Raw genomic sequence first — 6,044 nt, forward strand, 5'->3', positions numbered from 1 at the left:
ACAAGCACATGTGTAGAATCGTATGTACTGGGTTACTTGAAGCATTACTTGAATAGCAAAAATTAAAAATCAACCATCAACAGGGACTGATTAAATAATGGTACACCTATAAATGCAATACTATCTACTGAAAGAATAGGAACAAAATGTGTAAATTCTGAAATAGAAGAGAAAAAGGAAGAGAAAATAAGGAAAATCAGATCAATCTAATACTTGGCAAGAAACAAAAAAAAATGTAAGAAATAGATAATCACAGTAAAATGTACATGCACTAAAACTTACCTAGTAAAGGACAGTAATTCCAAGACTGGATTTTAAAAGAAAACAACAGTTTTATGCTGTTTGCAAAAGACTTGAAACTTCATGACCAAAAAAAAAGAAAAAAAAGTTGAGAAGTTAATAGTAAAGGGACAGAAAAAACATATACCAAGAAAATGTTAAAAACCCAAAGTAAGGGGAGCCTGGGTGGCTCAGTCATTGAGCATCCGACTCTTGATTTCAGCTCAGGTCATGATCCCAGGGTCGTGGGATCAAGCCCCTCGCCGGGCTCTGTGCTGAGTGTGGAGCCTGCTTAAGATTCTCCCTCTCTCTTTCCCTCTCTCTCTCCTCCTGCCTGTTTCCCCTGCTCATACTCTCTCTCTCTCTCTCTCAAAAAAAAAAAAAGAAAGAAAAAGAAAAAGAACAATAACAACAAAAAAACCAAGGTAATAATAGAACCAGATTAAACAAAAAAATAGATTAAAGAAACCAAATTAAAGGGGATAAAATCATTATAAGGGATACAGAAGACCCTTATTTAATGACAAAAAAGAAACAATTTGCCAGCAAGTTATAAAAACCGCAAACCAGAATACATGGTGCTAACAAAATAGTCTCAAAATATTGAGCAAATACTAATTTAATTACAGCAGAAACTGTCAGATCTACAATCTTTGCAGGAACGCGGATTTAGGGGGAAAACGATTCCTCTATGCTTTTTTAAAAATTATTTTTTAACGTTTCTTTTTGAGAGAGAGAGAGAGAGCACACGAAGGGGAGGGGCAGAGAGAGAGGGAGACACAGGCTTTGTCAGCACAGAGCCTAACGCGGCCCTCGATCCCACGAACCGTGAGATCATGACCTGAGCCGGAGTCGGACGCTCAGCCAACTGAGCCACCCAGGTGCCACCCCCCATGCTTTTTTTAAAGAGAAAACCTAACGCATTGCGACACGAAAGGCCAAAAGGAGTAAAAGAATATTTGCCATCACTTAAAGAAATCTGGTGGAGAAATTTCAGAATCAGAAGAACAGATTTTAAGACAAGTCGCTCAGGAGCTGACAAGTTGGTCCTACAATAACCATAATTTTGAAAAAGGAGAATAAGCAAGAACTCGGAACATGCTAGACAGCTGTACTAATGAAAACTGCAAGGCAGCAGCACAGGGCAGACACATGGGCCGGTGAAAACCCCCGGGGACTGTGAAGGAATCGGACACAGGACAGCAAGGCAGGAGCACGGGGTGGAGAGAAAGAACATGGCAGAGAATAAGTGACTCTCCGCGTGGGGTAGGCAGGAATTCAAAATCAGATCAGTCCCTTCCCTCCCTCTATATGCAAAATTATACGTCAAGTACACAACTAAAAAATGTGAAAAACGAGACTTGAAAATATTACAAAGCACAGAACAATGCCTTTTATTTTTCTCCAAGTTTTTATTTAAATCCCAGTGGGTTAACACACAGTGTTAATATTAGTTTCGGGCGTACAATTTAGTGATTGGTCATTTCCACACAACACCCCGAGCTACTTCAAGTCAGAAAGGGCTTTCTTAAGTTTCTTAAACACATATAAATCATAAAGGAAAAAATGGGTAATTTTGACCCCAGTAAAATTAAAGCCAGCACAACAAAGTTAAAAGGTAAGCCAGCCTAGAGAAACTATGTACAGTGGCAAAGGTTTAACTTTCTGAATATATAAAGAACTCCTGTCAAAAGGACAAAAGATCCAGTTGGGGAGGCAAAATGAGAGGCAAAGGCTATAAACTGGTAACACAGAGAGGAGGAAACCGTGCTGGATAAAAAAACAAATGAAAAGATGCTCATGGTCTCTGTTCTGTTCGGTATTAAACAAACTAAATCAAAAGACAGGATCAAGCAGAGCCAATCAACCTGAATGTCTGACGATGGCAAGTGTGTGTGAGGGGGAGGGGAGACAGGACTCTCACCGCTGATAGGGAGTAAGCCGGTACAACTATTGGCGTGACTAGTAACATCTCGTGGAGTTGAAGATGCATGTTCCCCTTCAAATGTGTACACGAAGAAACCTACACAAGGATGTTCTTTTTGTAACACTAAAAAGCCCACCCTCAATGGCCACCGATAGGAGAAATGAATTAATCATGGGATTAATCATACAACGAATACTACACGTATCGACCAGCTATGCACATATCAACATGTTAAACGTGAAAACATAATGCCGAGTAAGACGTTGCAAAGGGACATGTATCACGAAACCAACTGCGTGTAGTTTAAAACACGGAGGATACGACACACTGCAAATCATGAAGGGTCCAGCTCTGCACAAAAAGGAGAGCAGTTCTTGGAAGGAAATGAGAAGAGGAAGATTTTCAATGAAGAGGTAGCTTTTTATTTAAAAACACAAGGATCTGAAGTAACTAAGGGAAAAGGTTAACAATGGTTACACTTGGGTAGTGGCCACACGTCAACAAGCCCGGTTGCAAATGACAGGATCCGCTCTAGCTAGTTTACGCAGGAAACAAATGGCTCGCAGACAGGCCCAGGCTTGGAAATCGGGTTACACAGCTCGAAGAAATGCCCTTACACCAGAGTGGCTGCAGAGGGGGACCTGCTGGCACCCTTGGAGCACTGCTGCCTTGGAAGCCACAAGTCACTGCTCCCCTCGACAAAGTGCATCCCATGTGCCACTGTCTTCCTGGTGTCACTCCCAAATGTCACACAAGTGTGTCTGCTGGTGACTCTTGCTGAGCTAGGCTGGCTCAGTTGGTAAAGCATGTGACTCCTGATCTCAGAATCGTGAGTTCAAGTCCCATGTTGGGCGTGAAGTCTGGCTGAGCCCCAGCTGCCAGGCAATTTCGGAAAGTAAGTTCCACTCTTGCACTTGCTGAGATAAGATCCATAAAGGGGGGAAGTCACCAGAGTGGATGTTCACACAGTGCTAGGTCCCCAAAAAGCATGACAGATGTCCACTCACATAAGGGTGAAGTTCTGCATGTCTCTGTATAAAAATACACAACTATTTTGTTTAAAATAGCTCATAATTCAAAAAAAAAAAAAAATCAAAGTATAAATCCACAAAGGGGATGGGAGAGGAAAGCAGGAGCAGACAAGAAATTTCCAGCAATCTCCAAAAGATGTGACTAATACAACAGTAGAGGATGTCACCACCTAGACTGGATGTGGAGGGAGCCCATCAGAAGAGAGAGCAGATGGGCCTGGAGAAGCCCAGAGGTGGTAAAAGACAGAAGAGGAGCTAAAAGGGGGGATTAGAGGTCTATATACAAACCAGTTGACCTCAACCCCATATCCCTGATCTCCAAATACAGAAAGGCCTGAGTCCAGGTTATCTCCCCCCAGGCAAAATATTGGAGGGATCTCATAAGTGAAAGAACCGTCTGGGAGGAACAAGAGCAGTCAATATAGGCATCTGTCACCGAAACCGAAGACCCCATCATTTTAGCATTTCGAAAATCCCCATCGTGACAGCCAGCATCAGTACTCTTCCTCACAGAAGCTAAACCTTGCCTGGACCACAGAGCTGCCATCCAATCTCCCCATAACCACCTTTCCAACTAAAACTAATAACCAACAATCACTAGATTTCGGAGGCTGGGGGGAAAACCCTGAAACATGAAAAATTGAGATAAGCAAAAAAATCTATCACTTGAGGAAAGATAGAATTCAGGGACCAGGAAATAAATGAATATAATTCTGTTCTTTAGAGTCACAGAGAGGGCTGGCTCTCTGGTAGAGGACGCAACTCTTGATCTCAGGGTCATGAGTTCAAGTCCCACATTCGGCCTGGAGCCTACTTAAAAAAAAAATAAAAGGTTCAGAAAGATACACTGTGTCTGTTATACATGAATTTCAATTAAAAAGATAAAGATATACATAGAGAGAAAGAAAGAAAGAAAGAAAGAGAAAGAAAGAGAAAGAATGAAAGAGAAAGAAAGAATGAAGGAGAAAGAAAGAATAAAGAGAAAGAAAGAAAGAAAGAAAGAAAGAAAGAAAGAAAGAAAGAAAGAAAAGAGAGGGGAAAAATACAGATCTAAAACCTAACTAAATGGTATTAGAGAAACAGAAAAAGGAATATTTAAAAAGAAAAATTCCCTAGAGCTCAAGAGTTATCAAAATTGAAAGCACCAGGAGAATAATTAAAAACCTAGATAGATATGAAACATCTAAGTCATCTAGAACATCAAGGTCCTAAAAGTACCCCAAGTGTGTATGCATGTGGGGGTGTGGTAGGGCAGGTGATATGGAGGAAGGCAGGTTTAAGAGAACAGTTTATATAAAAAGGAACAAAATCAGACAGGGTATCAGACTTTTCATTAGCAACATCAGATGCCAGAAGTTAACCTGAGTTGCTTTCAAAATCTTGACAGAAAATTACCTTTCAGGGGCGCCAGGGTAGCCCAGTCGGTTAAGTGTCTGACTTTGGCTCAGGTCACAATCTTGCGGTCTGTGAGTTTGAGCCCACATTGGGCTCTGTGCTGACAGCTCAGAGCCTGGAGCCTACTTCAGATTCTGTCTCCCTCTCTCTCTTTGCCCCTCCTGCACTTATGCTCTGTCTCTCTCTCTCTCAATAATAAATAAGCGTAAAAAGAAAATTACATTTCAGTCTACAACTCTAGCCAGTTGACCACACGTAAGTTGCAAAACAAAGCTCCTTTAGACATGCAAGGGCTCACCTCTTAGACGCTTTTTCTTAAGATGGAACTCACTAGAGATTCCAACACAATGAGAAAGTTCCCAAAGGAACAGGAAGATATGGTCTCTAGGAAGTAGATCCCACCCAGGGAAGAAATCAAATCTTCAGAAGAAACCTGTGCACTAAGCCCAGAAAGCAAAGTGTTCAACCTGGAACAGAAAGAAATCTTTTGGCCAAACAGTTTTAAAAGGGCTGATAATCAAGATTTGCCCCAGACACGGGAAGCAGGCACTCCCAGACTGTGGTTGGGACTGCCATTTGGCAAAACCTTGTGGAGGCTAAGCTCTGGTAGCATCTGTCAATAAGTCTACTACCAGAGTCTATTCCTCTGACGTCACTTATATGTGAGGCGGTGTAGAGCATGCGGGTGAAGTTACATGGGTCCACATTCCAGCTTTGCTACTGGCCAGTTCTACGGTCTGTCGGTTTCCTCCCTTACAAAATGGAAACACCTTGTCAACACATTTTGAGGATTAAATAAGAGATTCCATGTGAAAGGCTTAGCACCATGGCCAGAACATAGGAAATACTGTTAACTTGGTCAACTAAGCTACTCAACTAAGCTTACTCAACTAAGCTAACCACAAAGCACTTAAACATTTTGTACAAAAATGTTTACCGTGCCATTGTTTAAAATAGCAAAAATGGGGGCGCCCAGGTAGCCCAGTCAGTTCAGTGTCTGACCACGGCTCAGGTTGTGATCTTGTGGTTCATGAGTTCGAGCCCCACATCACGCTCACTGCAGTCAGAGTGACCCTCTATCCTCCTCTCTCTCTGCACCTCTCCCACTCACTCTCTCTCTCTCAAAAATAAAAAAATAAAATAAGACAGCAAAAACGGAAACTAGTATGATCCTTTGTTTTCAAAAGATTCCACTTGTATTTGTACATGTGCTTATACATGTAGAAAAAAGAACTGAATGGAGAAAACATGTCAAGGTGTTATATCTGGGGAGCTGGAGGGCGCAGGGTTGTTTCTGCGTAAAATTTTTATTGTGAAGAGTATAAGCTGTCTTATCCTTTAAAGAAAGGAAAAAGTATAAATTAGTATAAATCTTAGGGAGAAAAGGACAGTTAATCTTTATAAGCCCACAC

This window comes from Lynx rufus, unplaced genomic scaffold, assembly GCF_022079265.1.
Source record: "Lynx rufus isolate CCGP_SWC_20201006 ecotype Redwood Valley unplaced genomic scaffold, mLynRuf1.p SCAF_5, whole genome shotgun sequence".
NCBI lineage: Eukaryota > Metazoa > Chordata > Mammalia > Carnivora > Felidae > Lynx > Lynx rufus.